This window comes from Triticum dicoccoides, chromosome 3B (genome assembly GCF_002162155.2).
Source record: "Triticum dicoccoides isolate Atlit2015 ecotype Zavitan chromosome 3B, WEW_v2.0, whole genome shotgun sequence".
Taxonomy (NCBI): Eukaryota; Viridiplantae; Streptophyta; class Magnoliopsida; order Poales; family Poaceae; genus Triticum; species Triticum dicoccoides.
The window spans coordinates 780,596,727-780,612,768 of NC_041385.1; positions in this window are offsets into that span (position 1 = coordinate 780,596,727).

Below are 16,042 nucleotides of genomic sequence, written 5' to 3' on the forward strand. Positions count from 1 at the left end.
ATAGCATTATATGAATCAGCTCCGAATCATGTCTTGGGTCAATAGTTGGGTTTGCCCGGCTCCCATGTTTGGCACCTTACGTTCCGTTCTATCGGCTAAGGTAGCACTGGGAGAACCACTGCGATTGCGCCCCGGTTGAGCCAGGTTAACGCCTCAGTGGAGAAAGCTAAAACTGACTGTCATGATAAGGCGAGAGACTGGTCGCTGTTCGAGAGGTCTTTTCGGGTCCTTAAAGACCTACGCCGCGTCGAGCGAAGTACCGGATAATGTCCGACGAAGGCGTGGATAGCGCCCCGAATTCGGTCTTCCGAATACTAGGGGCTTCGCCGAAATTTAAAATTATAGAATTCTATGGCTAAGTGAGAGTGTTCAAGCACTATAAGTCCGGTTGCCTTGTTCGTTGTGTTGAGCGCCTCCCTAGATGGACCCAAAAATGGGAACAAGAGTGCTCAAGTTTATCCCAAACACCCCAGCACTCGTGGCATGGGGGCTGAAGCCGACGACTTGCCATCTCTCAGATTTAATAAACGGCCGCACAGAAGGTAATATTTTAAATTAACAAGCATTGCTTAGCGCATATGAACAAAGTTTTCAGCGCACAGGATAACACATTGCGAATTTACTCAATAATTACATCCCTGGGGCACTCATCTACAATTTTGCGGGCACGCTTCAGGACAGTCTTATAGTACATCTCGGGCATACGATATTCCTTGCCCGCTGGTGGTGCGTTAGTGATTAGCTTCTCCGCATCCAGCTTGCCCCAATGCACCTTTGCACGGGCAAGGGCCTGACGAGCACCTTCAATACAGGCGGAGCGCTTGATAATCTCCACCCAGGGGCACGCATCCACCAACCGTCGCACGAGGCCGAAGTAGCTCCCAGGCATGGCCTCTCCAGGCCACAGCCGGACTATGAGGCCCTTCATAGCCTACTCGGCCACCTTGTGGAGCTCGACCAGCTGCTTCAGCTGGTCGCTAGGGGGCACCGGATGGCCGGCCTCAACATACTGAGACCAGAAGACCTTCTCTGTTGAGCTCCCCTCCTTGGCTCGGTAGAATGCGGCGGCATCAGACACGCTGTGAGGCAGATCTGCAAATGCCCCTGGAGAGCTCTGAATTCGGGTAAGTAACACGTAATTTACATTCACATGCTTGCTTTGCATGAAAAATGCCTTACCCGCCGCTATCTTCCTCACCAACTCAATCTCCTGAAGGGACTTATGGGCATCGGCCTTGGCAGTTTTGGCACTTTCGAGAGCTGAGGCAAGCTCGGACTCTCGAGTCTTTGAGTCACGCTCCAAACTCTCATGCTTTTCCATGAGAGCCTGGAGCTCTTGCCGAACCACCGCCACCCGCGTCTCCTGCTTTTCTCGCTCTGCCCGTTCCGCGGCCGCATTGCGTTCGGCCGCGGACACGGCCTCCTTCAGGGTCGCCACCTCGTTCGTGGCCCCTGCAGTACCCATGTTATCCTTGTTATTTTTTGTTGCAACCTAAATCCTTTTCTGTAAGGTACAATTTCAAAGTGGTGTTACTCACCTTCTTTGTCCTAGAGCTGCTTCTTGGCGTGGCCGAGCTCTTGCTCGGACCACTCGAGCTCCTGCTTCAAAGCACCGACCTCTGCAGTCAGTGCGGCAGAGGTCAGCAGCGCAGCCTGCCACCCATATTGACATAATTTTTGAGCAACCCTGCGTATATCTTTTTTTTCCAGATCCTCGGTCCGTCTTTTCTTTCCGAACATCGAACCGAGCATCAGGGGCTACTGTCTATGTGGAATTACATTGCATATTTTTAACTTCTTACCTCAAAGCCTGATAGAAGGCTACTGCAGGCTTCGGTCAGCCCGCTCTTGGCAAGCTGTACCTTCTGAATCACCGCACTCATAATAGTGCGGTGTTCTTCCTCGATGGAAGCACTCTGCAGCGCCTCCAACAAATTGTCCGGCGCCTCCGGTTGGACGGAAGCTGCCGGCGTCACGGTCTTGCCCTTCGTGCAAAGGGGCCGCCGGCCGGACTCCGGAACCACTGCGGGTTCTGATGTGGTGTCCGGCGCAAAGTCCGGGAGGCCGCCTTGTGGAGCCTCCGGAGCCTCCCCCTGATGGGTCCCTTCTTGGGATCCCACCTCGGCGTCCTCGGTGTTGCGAGGGGTGGAGGCGGTCGGGATGGAGTCTACATCCGACGGAGCCAACGACCCGCTCGATGAGGCAGGGAGATCATCATTGGCCGGACTACAGGCAGCATGCGGCATCAGAACGACACTATGTGACGCAGAAAAAGAAATTATAAATCATTCAGGAATCCGGATACTTACGATCTCGCCGGAGGCCTGGCCCTTGAAGGCCATTCTTCCTCGCCAACATTGATGTTGGCGAAGCTGTCCGGGGGAATAGTCCTTCCCCTCTTGGACCCTTCGGCCTCCCCTGTTGGGGAAGCCTTCCTCTTCCTCTCTCCCTCCTCTGGGAGAGAGTCCTCTTTCTCCTCCTCATTGTCGGGGGAGGAGTCCGCCCCGGAGTCGTCGGACACCTGAAAACGGGAACTCTTTCGAGCACCCGTGGCCTCCTTCTTGGCCTTCATCTCCGGCACCACGTGCGGTGCCGGAACCAGCAGCCTCGCTAGATGGGCGTCTACTGGGTTTTCTGGCATAGGAGCCGGGCAGATAATCTGCTCCGCCTTCCTCATCCAGTCCTGTCAAAGGAAAAGGGGAAATTAAAACCCGCATAGAGTCAAACTATGAAAAGCAAGTGTCCCGTAAGGGGGTAGAATCACTTGCCTCGTCGGCTTGGCGATGCAAGCGAAATCCGCGATCTTCAGTCACGGATGCGGGCGCTTCGGCGCCCTTAAACAGCACCCTCCAGGCGCCTTCGTACATCGTGTCGAAGAGCCCGCTCAGCGCAGTGTGCTGTTCCGGATTGAACTCCCACAGATTGAATGCCCGCTCTTGGCATGGAAGAATCCGGCGGACGAGCATGACTTGGACCATGTTAACCAGCCTGAGCTTCTTCACCAGCTTCTGGATACAGGCTTGGAGTCCCGTCAGCTCCTCCGAACTACCCCACAGCAAGCCCTTCTCTTTCCAGGAGGTGAGCTGCGTGGGGATACCAGATCTGAACTCGGGGGCCGCTGCCCACGTAGGGTCGCGCGGCTCGGTGATATAGAACCACCCCGATTGCCACCCCTTGATGGATTCCATGAAGGCCCCTTCGAACCAAAGGACGTTGGGCATCTTGCCAAACATGGCCCCTCCGCACTCCGCTTGAGTGCCATTCACTACCTTCGGCTTGACATTGAAGGTCTTGAGCCACAAGCCGAAGTGGGGCTGGATGCAGAGGAAGGCCTCGCACACGACGATAAATGCCGAGATGTTGAGGATGAAGTTCGGCGCCAGATCATGGAAATCTAGGCCGTAGTAGAACATGAGCCCCCGGACAAAGGGGTGAAGTGGAAAGCCCAGTCTGCGGAGGAAGTGGGGAAGAAAAACGACCCTCTCATGGGGCCTGGGGGTGGGGATGAGCTGCCCCTCGTCGGGCAGCCGGTGCGCGATGTCGCCGGACAGGTAGCCGGCGCTGCGCAGTCTTTCGATGTGCTCCTCCGTAACGGAGGAGGTCATCCACTTGCCTCCCGCTCCATACATGACTGGGGAAGGTTGAGACGAGATGTGCGGGCTTGGGCGCTGGAGCTCGAGTGCGTGGAGATGGATAAGCAAAGGAGGAAGAAGGTGTAGGTGAAAAGGTGAATCCTTATCCCTTATATGGGCGGGCGAAGTCTACGCGTCCCCCACCAGCCTGGTAAAACTCGCTTATCCCCCAAGCGTCACCATCAATGGCGCGGTTGGGTTACCCACGTCCGTATTGATGAGAATCCCGGATTAAGGGGGAACATGATCTCTGCTTCGACAAGACGTGCCAAGGAAACCGCTTCGCTAAATGCGCTGAGGTGGTAGTGTAAAAAACGATTCAAGTAATGGCTTGGTAGTGGCGTGACGTCATGCCGCAAAAAACGTCAGCAGATTGAACTTGTGTATATATTATTCTCTCTATGGTGGAATGTGGAATTTATTTTGCAGAGCTTGGCACTATCCTGGTGTTCACAATCTTCTATCATTCGGAGGAGGAACCCGCCTTGCAATGCCAAGCAATATACGCGCCGGACTTATCGTCATTGAAGCCTGGTTCAGGGGCCACTGAGGGAGTCCTGGATTAGGGGGTGTCCGGATAGCCGGACTACCATCATCAGCCGAACTATCATCGGCCGGACTATCATCATCGACCGGACTCCAAGACTATGTAGATACAAGATTGAAGACTTTGTCCCGTGTCCGGATGGGACTTTCCTTGGCGTGGAAGGCAAGCTTGGCGATACGGATACGTAGATCTCCTACCATTGTAACCGACTCTATGTAACCCTAGCCCTCTCCGGTGTCTATATAAACCGGATGGCTCTAGTCCGTAGGACACGACAACAACCATTACAATCATACCATAGGCTAGCTTCTAGGGTTTAGCCTCCTTGATCTCGTGGTAGATCCACTCTTGTAAACATCCACAATATCAATATCAATCAAGCAGGACGTAGGGTTTTACCTCCATCAAGAGGGCCTGAACCTGGGTAAAACATCGTGTCCCTTGTCTCCTGTTACCATCCGCCTAGACGCACAGTTCGGGACCCCCTACCCGAGATCCGCCGGTTTTGACACCGACAGCCGGCTCCAGGCCGAGGTGGAGCGTCTGCGGGAGCAGGCCACCACGGCTGAGGAGGCCCGCCAGGCCGAGGCTCACCGTCATGAGGCGGCCGAAGACAAGGACGCCGAGCTGAAGGCAGCCCTTGTGAAAGCACAAGTGCTCCCTAGGTGGTTTTGGTAATTAATGTCAACATATCTCTTGTTGGACTAACACTTTTATCTAGTATGTTTCAGATAAGTTCAACAATGGAGTGGCATGGACTAAAGGATGTGGGAAGTCGTTCAAGATGCTAAGGACAAAGGATTGGCTCAAGCTTCAAGCTCAAGACTCTTCATTTTACATTTTAGTGATCCAAGATCACATTGAGTCTATAGGAAAAGCCAATACTATCAAGGAGGGATGAGGTGTTGCTTAATGAGCCTCTTGCTTCATGTGCTTAGTGATATGCTCCAAAACACTCAACTACTTTCCCACTTCCACACATATGTCCTAAACCTAAAGTCAAACTCGGCCCCACTGATTCTTCCTATCCGGCGCCATCGAGTTTGGATGTCTTAGCCACTGCCACAAACCCTAAGCAAATCGGTCTCACCGATAGGGATCTCGGTCTCACCGAGATGGGATTGTAATCTCTCTGTGTATGTCCATTATCAAAATCGGTCTCACCGAGTTTGAGCAATCGGTACTACCGAGATTACAATGCAAACTTTCTGGTTGACTCATTATCACAATCGGTCCCACCGAGTTTGATAATCGGTCCAACCGAGTTTGCCTGACCAACTCTCTGGTTAGCTAATTACCAAAATTGGTCTGACCGAGTTTGTGTAATCGGTCTCACTGAGATTACGTTATGCCCTAACCCTAACCGAATCGGTCTCACCGAGTTGCATTTCGGTCCCACTGAAAATCCTAACGGTCACTAGATTTGCCGAATCGGTATGACCGAGTTTCTCAATTTGGTATCACCGAGATTGGCAAGTTGTGTGTAACGGTTAGATTTTGTGTGGAGGCTATATATACCCCTCCACCTCCTCTTCATTCGTGGAGAGAGCCATCAGACTAAACCTACACTTCCAACTTACCATTTCTAAGAGAGAACCACCTACTCATGTGTTGAGGCCAAGATATTCCATTCCTACCATATGAATCTTGATCTCTAGCCTTCCCCAAGTTGCTTTCCACTCAAACCCTCTTTCCACCAGATCCAAATCCTATGAGCAAGGAGTTGGGGAGACTATCATTTGAAGCACAAGAGCAAGGAGTTCATCATCAACGCACCATTTGTTACTTCTTGGAGAGTGGTGTCTCCTAGATTGGCTAGGTGTCACTTGGGAGCCTCTGATAAGATTGTGGAGTTGAACCAAGGAGTTTGTAAGGGCAAGGAGATCGCCTACTTCGTGAAGATCTACCGCTAGTGAGGCAAGTCCTTCGTGGGCAACGACCATGTTGGGATAGACAAGGTTGCTTCTTCGTGGACCCTTCATGGGTGGAGCCCTCCGTGGACTCGCGCAACCGTTACCCTTCGTGGGTTGAAGTCTCCATCAACGTGGATGTACGATAGCACCACCTATCGGAACCACGCCAAAAACATCCGTGTCTCCAATTGCATTTGAATCCTCCAAACCCTTCCCTTTACATTCTTGCAAGTTGCATGCTTTACTTTCCGCTGCTCATATACTCTTTGCATGCTTGCTCGATATGTGTTGTGAATGTTAAACTTGTGCCTAAACTCCACTTAAGATTTAAAAATCTTAAAAACTGCAACTTTGGTACTTAGTGTCTAATCACCCCCCTCTAGACACCTCTTCTCAAGGTCCTGCAAGTGGTATCAGAGCATTGGTCTCCATTTCCTTGGTTTAATCACCATTGGAGGAAGATGGATGAGTCTACTTTGGGGAGTCTTAGACATAGAGTGCCTATTCTTGATGGAGAGTATTTTCATGAGTGGAAAAATGAGATGCTTGTAATTTTCAATCAATATCATTTGAACAAGTACATTGCTAGTCCTTGTGCACCTTGTGTTGATCCTATGCATCCTACCCTTGATGAGTCTATTGACATGATTAGGAATGTTAGAACTGTTAATCTTATCACTAGAGGCTTGCCTAGAAACTTGATTATAAAACTGCCTACTCTTGAGTGTGCCTACACTATATGGAAATTTCTTGAGGAACGATTTCCTGATTATTCTTTGAAAAATCTTGATGAAATTCTCCATAAGTAAGATGAACACTAGTGATCCTATGTTTGGTGATCGTCTATTTGAGCTTATAAACCTTATGCGTGCCAAAGGAAATGTTGGTATTATTAGTGATATTATTTCCGAAGCTATAAAAATTCATAGACAAGATCATTGTCAAACTCACTCTAACGAATCACCCTCTCTAGGGTTTGATCCACCACATGACGATGTTGAACATGGATACTATGATGAGGATGATGATAGTGACTTCGATCTTGATGATGCAATGAGACATTTTGGTCTTATGGCAAATCTTCGGGGATATATGTCAGGAGGAAAGGAATGGGTTCTTGATAGTGGATGTACCGATCACATGACCGGAGATAAAGACATGTTTCATGAGCTTGCTGATAATGATAGTTGAGGGAGTCCTGGACTAGGGGGTGTCCGGATAGCCGAACTATCATCATCGGCCGGACTCCAAGACTATGAAGATACAAGATTGAAGACTTCGTCCCGTGTCCGGATGGGACTTTCCTTCGCGTGGAAGGCAAGCTTGGCGATACGGATATGTAGATCTCCTACCATTGTAACCGACTCTGTGTAACCCTACCCCTCTCCGATGTCTATATAAACCGGATGGCTTTAGTCCGTAGGACGAACAACAATCATACCATAGGCTAGCTTCTAGGGTTTAGCCTCCTTGATCTCGTGGTAGATCCACTCTTGTAACACACATCATCAATATTAATCAACCAGGACGTAGGGTTTTACCTCCATCAAGAGGGCCCGAACCTGGGTAAAACATCGTATCCCTTGTCTCCTGTTACCATCCGCCTAGACGCATAGTTCGGGACCCCCTACCCGAGATCCGCCGGTTTTGACACCAACATTGGTGCTTTCATTGAGAGTTCCTCTGTGTCGTCACTAATAGGCTCGATGGCTTCTTCGATCATCAACAACCACGCAGTCCAGGGTGAGACCTTCCTCCCCGGACAGATCTTCGTATTCGCCGGCTTTGCACTGCGGGCCAATTCGCTTGGCCATCTGGAGCAGATCGAAAGCTACGCCCCTGGCCGTCAAGTCAGATTTGGAAGTTTGAACTTCACGGCTGACATCCGCGGGGACTTGATCCTCGATGGATTCGAGCCACAGCCGAGCGTGCCGCACTGTCACAATGGGCATGATTTAGCTCTGCAGCCGGACAGTATCCTGGAGGCCGCACTCGAGTCCACTCCGATCTTCAATTCGGAGCCGGCTATGCAGATCGAGGACGGATGGCTAGACACCGCCTCGGGGGCTGCAACCTCTACGGCGATAGAGCTGAACACTGACCTTGTCCCTCATGAAGCTCGTGACTCCGAGGTGCCGGACTCCTCGCCGGACTCCGCACCTCCCGCGCCCCCTCCGATCGAATCCGATTGGGCGCCGATCATGGAGTTCACCGCGGCGGACATCTTTCAACACTCACCTTTTGGCGACATCTTGAGTTCGCTAAAGTATCTCTCGTTATCAGGAGAGCACTGGCCGGACTGCGGTCAGGATGGTTGGGATGCGGATCACGAAGAAATTCAAAACCCACCCACCACCCACTTGGTAGCCACTATCGACGATCTAACCGACATGCTAGACTACGACTCCGAAGACATCGACTGTATGGACGACGATGCCGGAGACGACCAAGAACCAGCGCCTACCGGGCACTAGAAAGCCACCTCATCATATGACATATACATGGTGGATATCCCAAAGGATGGGAATGGCGAAGGAATAGCGGAGGATGACCCCTCCAAGAAGTAGCCCAGGCGCCGGCGTCAGCGGCGCCGCTCTAAATCCCGCCACAGCAAGAATGAAGATTCCGGCACCGGAGATAATAACACCCCAGACAGTGCCGAAGACAACCCACTCCGGCAAGATTCAGCACAGGAGGACGGAGACGCCAGCCCTCATGAGAGAGCGGCAGAAGAAGAGGTAGAGGATTATATGCCTCCCTCCGGAGACGAGGCAAGCCTCGACGACGACGAATTCGTCGTGCCTGAGGATCCCGTCGAACAAGAGCGTTTTAAATGCAGGCTTATGGCCACGGTAAATAGCCTCAAGAAAAAGCAGCAACAGCTTTGAGCTGATCAAGATCTGCTAGCAGACAGATGGACTGAAGTCCTCGCGGCCGAAGAGCATGAGCTCAAACACCCCTCCAAAAGCTACCCTAAACGCAAGCTGCTCCCCCGATTATAGGAGGAGGCGTATGAACCTGCATCACCAGCAGACAATACGGCTGACCGACCACCCCGTGGTCACGACAGAGAGGCCTCTAGGCCCTTCACCAGAACCGTACCCCGGCATCGCTCGAAAAGCACAAAGGCCACAGGGGAACGCTCCGGACTTGCGAGATATATTGGAGGATAAGGCAAGACAATCAAGATCGATCTATGGATCGCGTGGGCGCCCCATGATACGTGACGACAACCGTCGCGCCGGACACAGTAAGTCCGGCCGGGCCGAACAAAATAGACAAAGCTCTTCTGAGCTCCGTCGTGATATCGCCCTGTACAGAGGCGCCGCACACCCACTATGCTTCACAGATGAAGTAATGGATCATCAAATCCCTGAAGGGTTTAAACTCGTGAACATTGAATCCTATGATGGCACTACAGACCCCGCGGTTTGGATCGAAGACTATCTCCTTCACATCCACATGGCCCGCGGTGACGATCTTCACACCATCAAATATCTCCCACTCAAACTTAAAGGACCAGCCCGGCATTGGCTTAACAGCTTGCCAGCAGAGTCAATCGGGAGTTGGGAAGACCTGGAAGCCGCATTCCTTGATAACTTCCAAGGCACGTATGTGCGACCACCAGACACTGACGACCTAAGCCACATAATTCAGCAGCCAGACGAATCGGCCAGACAATTCTGGACACGGTTCTTAACCAAGAAAAACCAAATTGTCGACTGTCCGGATGCGGAGGCCCTCGCGGCCTTCAAGCATAACATCCGCGACGAGTGGCTCGCCCGGCACCTGGGACAGGAAAAGTCGAAATCCATGGCAGCCCTCACATCACTCATGACCCGCTTCTGCGCGGGTGAAGACAGCTGGCTAGCACGCAGCAACAACCTCAGCAAAAATTCTCGCAGTCCGGATTTCAACGACCGCAATGGCAGGTCGCGTCGCAACAAAAACAAACGCCGCATTAACGGCGATAATAGTGAAGATACGGCAGTCAATGCCGGATTCAGAGGCTCTAAACCCGGTCAGCGGAAAAAGCCATTCAAAAGAACTACTCTGGGTCCGTCCAATTTGGACCGAATACTCGACTGCTCGTGCCAGATACACGGCACCCCCGAAAAACCAGCCAACCACACCAACAGGGACTGTTGGGTATTCAAGCAGGCATGCAAGTTAATTGCCGAAAACAATGACAAGGGGCTGCATAGCGATGACGAGGAAGAGACCCGACCGCCGAACAATAGAGGACAGAAGGGTTTCCCCCCACACGTGCGGACGGTGAACATGATATACGCAATGCACATACCCAAAAGGGAGTGGAAGCATGCACTCAAGGATGTATACGCGATGGAGCCAGTTGCCCCGAAGTTCAATCCATGGTCCTCCTGCCCGATCACTTTTGACCGGAGGGACCACCCCACCAGCATCCGCCACGGCGGATTCGCCGCATTGGTTTTAGACCCAATCGTCGATGGATTTCACCTCACTAGAGTCCAGATGGACGGCGGCAGCAGCCTGAACCTGCTTTATCAGGATACAGTGTGCAAAATGGGCATAGACCCCTGAAGGATTAAACCTACTAAGACAACCTTTAAAGGCGTCATACCAGGTGTAGAAGTCAATTGTACAGGCTCAGTTACACTAGAAGTGGTCTTGGGATCTCCGGATAACTTCCGAAGAAAGGAGTTAATCTTCGACATAGTTCCGTTCCACAGCGGCTATCATGCTCTGCTCGGACATACCGCGTTTGCAAAGTTCAACGCAGTGCCGCACTACGCATACCTCAAGCTCAAGATGCCAGGCCCTCGAGGAGTCATCACGGTCAAAGGAAACACTGAACGCTCTCTCCGAACGGAGGAACATACAGCGGCTCTCGTGGTTGAAGTACAGTGCAGCCTCTTAAGGCAATACTCGAGTCCGGCCGTTAAGCGACCGGAAACGGCTAAACGCGCCCGGAGTAACCTACAACAGGACCACCTGGCACATTCCGAGCACGCGTAGCAGTGCGGCCCCAACCCCAGCCCCTGCAAAACATCAAGACAGGTCCTTCGCGTACACAATTACGCTCTGAAGATACCATGGGCATAGGGAGAGGGGCACGACCACGATAGGCCCAGATGCGGCTCAACCACACCAGGGGATTTCAAGTGTGTCGTTCTTTTTTTCTTTTTCCTTTTTATTTTTACGCACGGGACTCCGTTCGTCAGAGGCCCTGTCCGGCAGCAGACCTGCCGATCTCACGATGCAACAGCCAGGGAAGGAGAAAGGCTACAATGAATATCCAGGTGGTCTCCATTACGAGCATTAAATCTGTTTGATGCACCATTCCGCAGCCTACCCCTGGAGGGGGACATGTTTAACAGTCCCATCCCTTGCTTATCGCACCATTTTTATCGTTCTGCACTTACAATAGTTTTTCTTAAATAAGTAATGCAGCACCTTTTTGCTTCCAATTGCATTTCTTTTTTATACATATGTTCATTTATGACATGTTGCATCCATACATTTTGGTACGGCTAAATACACCAGGGGCTTATGTTTCCCGCATCATGGTGTGATAAGTCCGAACACTTTCACAAGTGCGGCACCCCGAACTTATAGCATTATATGCATCGGCTCCGAATCATGTCTTGGGTCAATAGTTGGGTTTGCCCGACTCCCATGTTTTGGTACCTTACGTTCCGTTGTATCGGCTAAGGTAGCACTGGGAGAACCACTGTGATTGCGCCCCAGTTGAGCTGGGCGAGCGCCTCGGTGGAGAAAGCTAAAACTGACTGTCATGATGAGGCGAGAGCTGGTCGCAGTTGGAGAGGTTTTTTGCGAGTCCTTAAAGACTTAAGCCGCTTAGAGCGAGGAGCCGACTTTGTCCGGCCCAGGCGTGGATAGCGCCCCAAATTCGGCCTTCCGAATACTAGGGGCTTCGCCGAAATTTAAAATTACAGAATTCTATGGCTAAGTGAGAGTGTTCAAGCATTATAAGTCCGGTTGCCTTGTTCGTTGTGTTGAGCGCCTCCCTAGATGGACCCAAATATGGGAACAAGAGTGCTCAAATTTATCCCGAACACCCCAGCACTCGTGGCATGGGGGCTGAAGCCAACGACTTGCCATCTCTTAGATTTGATAAACAGCCGCACAAAAGGTAATATTTTAAATTAAAAAGCGTTGCTTAGCGCATATGAACAAAGTTTTCAGCGCACAGGATAACAAAATGCGAGTCTACTCAAATATTACATCTTTGGAGCACTCGCCCGCAATAGTGCGGGCACTCTTCAGCACACTCTTATAATACATCTCGGGCGTGCGATGCTCCTTGCCCTGCGGTGGCGCGTCCATCACAAGCTTCTGGGAATCCATCTTGCCCCAGTGCACCTTTGCGCGGGCAAGGGCCTGACGGGCACCTTCAATACATGCGGAGTGCTTGATGACTTCAACCCATGGACGCGCATCCACCAGCCGCCGCACTAGGCCGAAGTAGCTCCCAGGCATGGCCTCCTTCGGCCACAGCCGAACTATGAGGCCCTTCATGGCCTGTTCGGCCGCCTTATGGAGCTCGACCAGCTGCCTCAACTGGTCTCTAAGGGGCACCGGATGTCCGGCCTCAGCATACTGAGACCAGAAGACCTTCTCCGTCGAGCTCCCCTCCTCGGCCCGGTAGAACGCGGCAGCATCGGACACGCTGCAAGGAAGATCTGCGAATGCTCCTGGAGAGCTCCGAATTCAGGTAAGCAACAGGTAATTAACACTCACATGCTTACTTTGCATGAAAAATGCCTTACCCGCTGCTATTTTCTTCAACGCTTCAATTTCTTGGAGGGCCTTGTAGGCTTCGGCCTTAGCGGCTTTGGCACTCTCAAGAGCCGTTGCAAGCTCAGACTCTCGAGTCTTTGAGTCAAGCTCCAGGCTCTCATGTTTTTTCACGAGATCCTGTAGCTCTTGCTGTACCTCCACCACCCGCGCCTCCTGCTTCTCTCGCTCGGTGCGCTCCGGGGCCACATTACGTTCGGCCGCGGCCACCGCCTCCTTCAGGGTCGCCACCTCGTTAGTGGCCCTGCATAACCCACGTTATCCTTGTCATTCTTTTTGCAACCAAAATCCTTTTCTGTAAGGTACAACTTTAATAAGGTCTTACTCACCTTCCTTGTCCTCGAGCTGCTTCTTGGCACGGCCGAGCTCGTTCTCGGACAGCTCGAGGCTTTGCTTCAAAGTATTGACCTCCGCAGTCAGTGCGGCAGAGGTCAGCAGCGCAGCCTGCAATCCCATATTGACATATTTTTTATGACTCCTGCGTATATCTTTTTAGATCCTCAGTTCGGCTTTTCTTTCCGAACACCGAACCGAGCATCAGGGGCTACTGTCTATGCGGTACTATTTTACATATATCAAACTTCTTACCTCAAAGCCTGTTAGAAGGCAGCTGCAGGCTTCGGTCAGCCCGCTCATGGCGAGCTGCACCTTCTAAATCACCGCACTCATAACAGTGCGGTGTTCCTCTTTGATGGAGGCGCCTTTGAGCGCCTCCAGCAAGCTATCCGGCACCTCCGGTTGGACTGAGGCTGCCGGTGTCACGGTCTTGCCCTTCTTACGAAGGGGCCGCCCGCCGGACTCCGGAGCCACTATGGGTTCCGGGGCCGAGTCCGGTGCAAAGTCCGGGAGGTTGTCCTGCGAGACCTCTGGGGCCTCCTCCTCCTGGTGGGTCCCTTCCCGGGACCCCACCTCAGCATCGTCCGTGTCACGGGGGGTGGAGGCGGTTGGAAGAGAATCCATATCCGACGCACCTAAGGACCCGCTCGACAAAGCGGGAAGATCATCCTTGGGCGGACTGCAGGGTTGTATGCGGTATTAGAAAGACATTGTGTGGCAATAAAGAGAAACCATGAAGTTATTCGGGAGTCCAGATACTTACGATCTCGCCAGGGGCTTGGCCCTTGGAGGCCAGTCCTCGTCGTCGTCACTGGCGTTGGCAGAGCAGTCCGGGGAAAGAGTTTGTCCCTTCTTGGACCCTTAGGCCTCCCTCGTTGGGGAGGCCTTCCTTTTCCTCCCTCCCCCTGCTGGGGGAGAGGCTTTCTTCTTCTCCTCCTCACCGTTGTGAGAGGAGTCGGCCTCGGAGTCATCATCCGATAACACCTGAAAACGGGAACTCTTCCGAGTGCCCGTGGACTTCTTCTTGGCCTTCTTCTCCGGCACCACGTGGGGTGCCGGAGCCAGCAGCCCCGTTAAGCGGGCGTCCGCTGGGTCCTCTGGCAATGGGGCCGGATAGATAATATGTTCGGCCTTCGTCAGCCAGTCCTGTCGAAGGAAAGGGAGTTTATATCCCGCATAGAGTCAAACTATGGAAAACAAGCGTCCCGTAAAGGATAAAATTATTTACCTCGTCAGCCGGACGCTGCGAGCTGAATCCGCGATCTTCGGATGCGGGAGAAAAGTCTGGTGCTGCGCCGAATCGAGGCTACTGAGGGAGTCCTGGACTAGGGGGTGTCCGGATAGCACCAGACTCTGAGCGGGCTCTTCGACACTACGTACGAAGATGTCTGGAAGGTGCTGTTCAAGGGCGCCGAGGCTCCCACATCCGCTACCGAAGATCGCGGATTCAGCTCGCTGCGTCCATCTGACGAGGTAAGTGATTTTGTCCTTTATGGAATGCTTGTTTTCCATAGTTTGACTCTATGCGAGATCTAAACTCCATTTGCCTTTGACAGGACTGACTGGCGAAGGCCGAACAGACTATCTGTCCGGCCCCATTGCCAGAGGACCCAGCGGACGCCCGCCTAACGGGGCTGCTGGCTCCGGCACCCCACGTGGTGCCGGAGAAGAAGGTCAAGAAGAAGGCCACGGGGACTCGGAAGAGTTCCCGTTTTCAGGTGCTATCGGATGACGACTCCGAGGCCGACTCCTCTCACCAAGGTGAGGAGGAGACGAAAAAGGCCTCTCTTGTAGTGGGGGGAGAGAAGAAAAGGAAGGCCTCCCCAACGAGGGAGGCCGAAGGGTCCAAGAAGGGAAAAACTCTTCCCCCGGACTGCTCTGCCAACGCCAGTGACGACGACGAGGACTGGCCCCCAAGGGCCAAGCCCCTGGCGAGATCGTGAGTATCCGGACTCCCGAATAACTTTATGGTTTTTCTTTTTTGCCACACAATGTCTTTCTAATGCTGCATAGAACCCTGCAGTCTACCCAAGGACGATCTTCCCGCTTCGTCGAGCGGGTCCTTAGGTGCGTCGGATATGGATTCTCTTCCGACCACCTCCACCCCCCGTGACACGGACGATACCGAGGTGGGATCCCGGGAAGGGACCCGCAAGGAGGAGGAGGCCCCGGAGGTGTCGCAGGACAACCTCCCGGACTTTGCGCCGGACTCGGCTCCGGATCCCATAGTGGCTCCGGAGTCCGGCGGGCGGCCCCTTCGTAAGAAGGGCAAGACCGTGACGCCGGCAGCCTCCGTCCAACCGGAGGCGCTGGATAGCTTGCTGGAGGCGCTCAATGGCACCTCCATCGAAGAGGAACACCGCACTGTTATGAGTGCGGCGATTCAGAAGGTACAGCTCGCCAAGAGCGGGCTGACCGAAGCCTGCAGCAGCCTTCTAACAGGCTTTGAGGTAAGAATTTTGATATATGTAAAATAGTACTGCATAGACAGTAGCCCCTGATGCTCGGTTCGGTGTTCGGAAAGAAAAGCCGGACTGAGGATCTTAAGAAGATATACGCAGGAGTCATAAAAAATATGTCAATATGGGATTGCAGGCTGCGCTGCTGACCTCTGCCGCACCGACTGCGGAGGTCAATACTTTGAAGGAAAGCCTCGAGCGGTCCGAGAACAAGCTCGGCCGTGCCAAGAAGCAGCTCGAGGACAAGGAAGGTGAGTAACGCCTTATTAAAATTATACCTTACAGAAAAGGATTTTTGTTGCAAAAAGAATGACAAGGATAACGTGGGTATTGCAGGGGCCACTAACGAGGTGG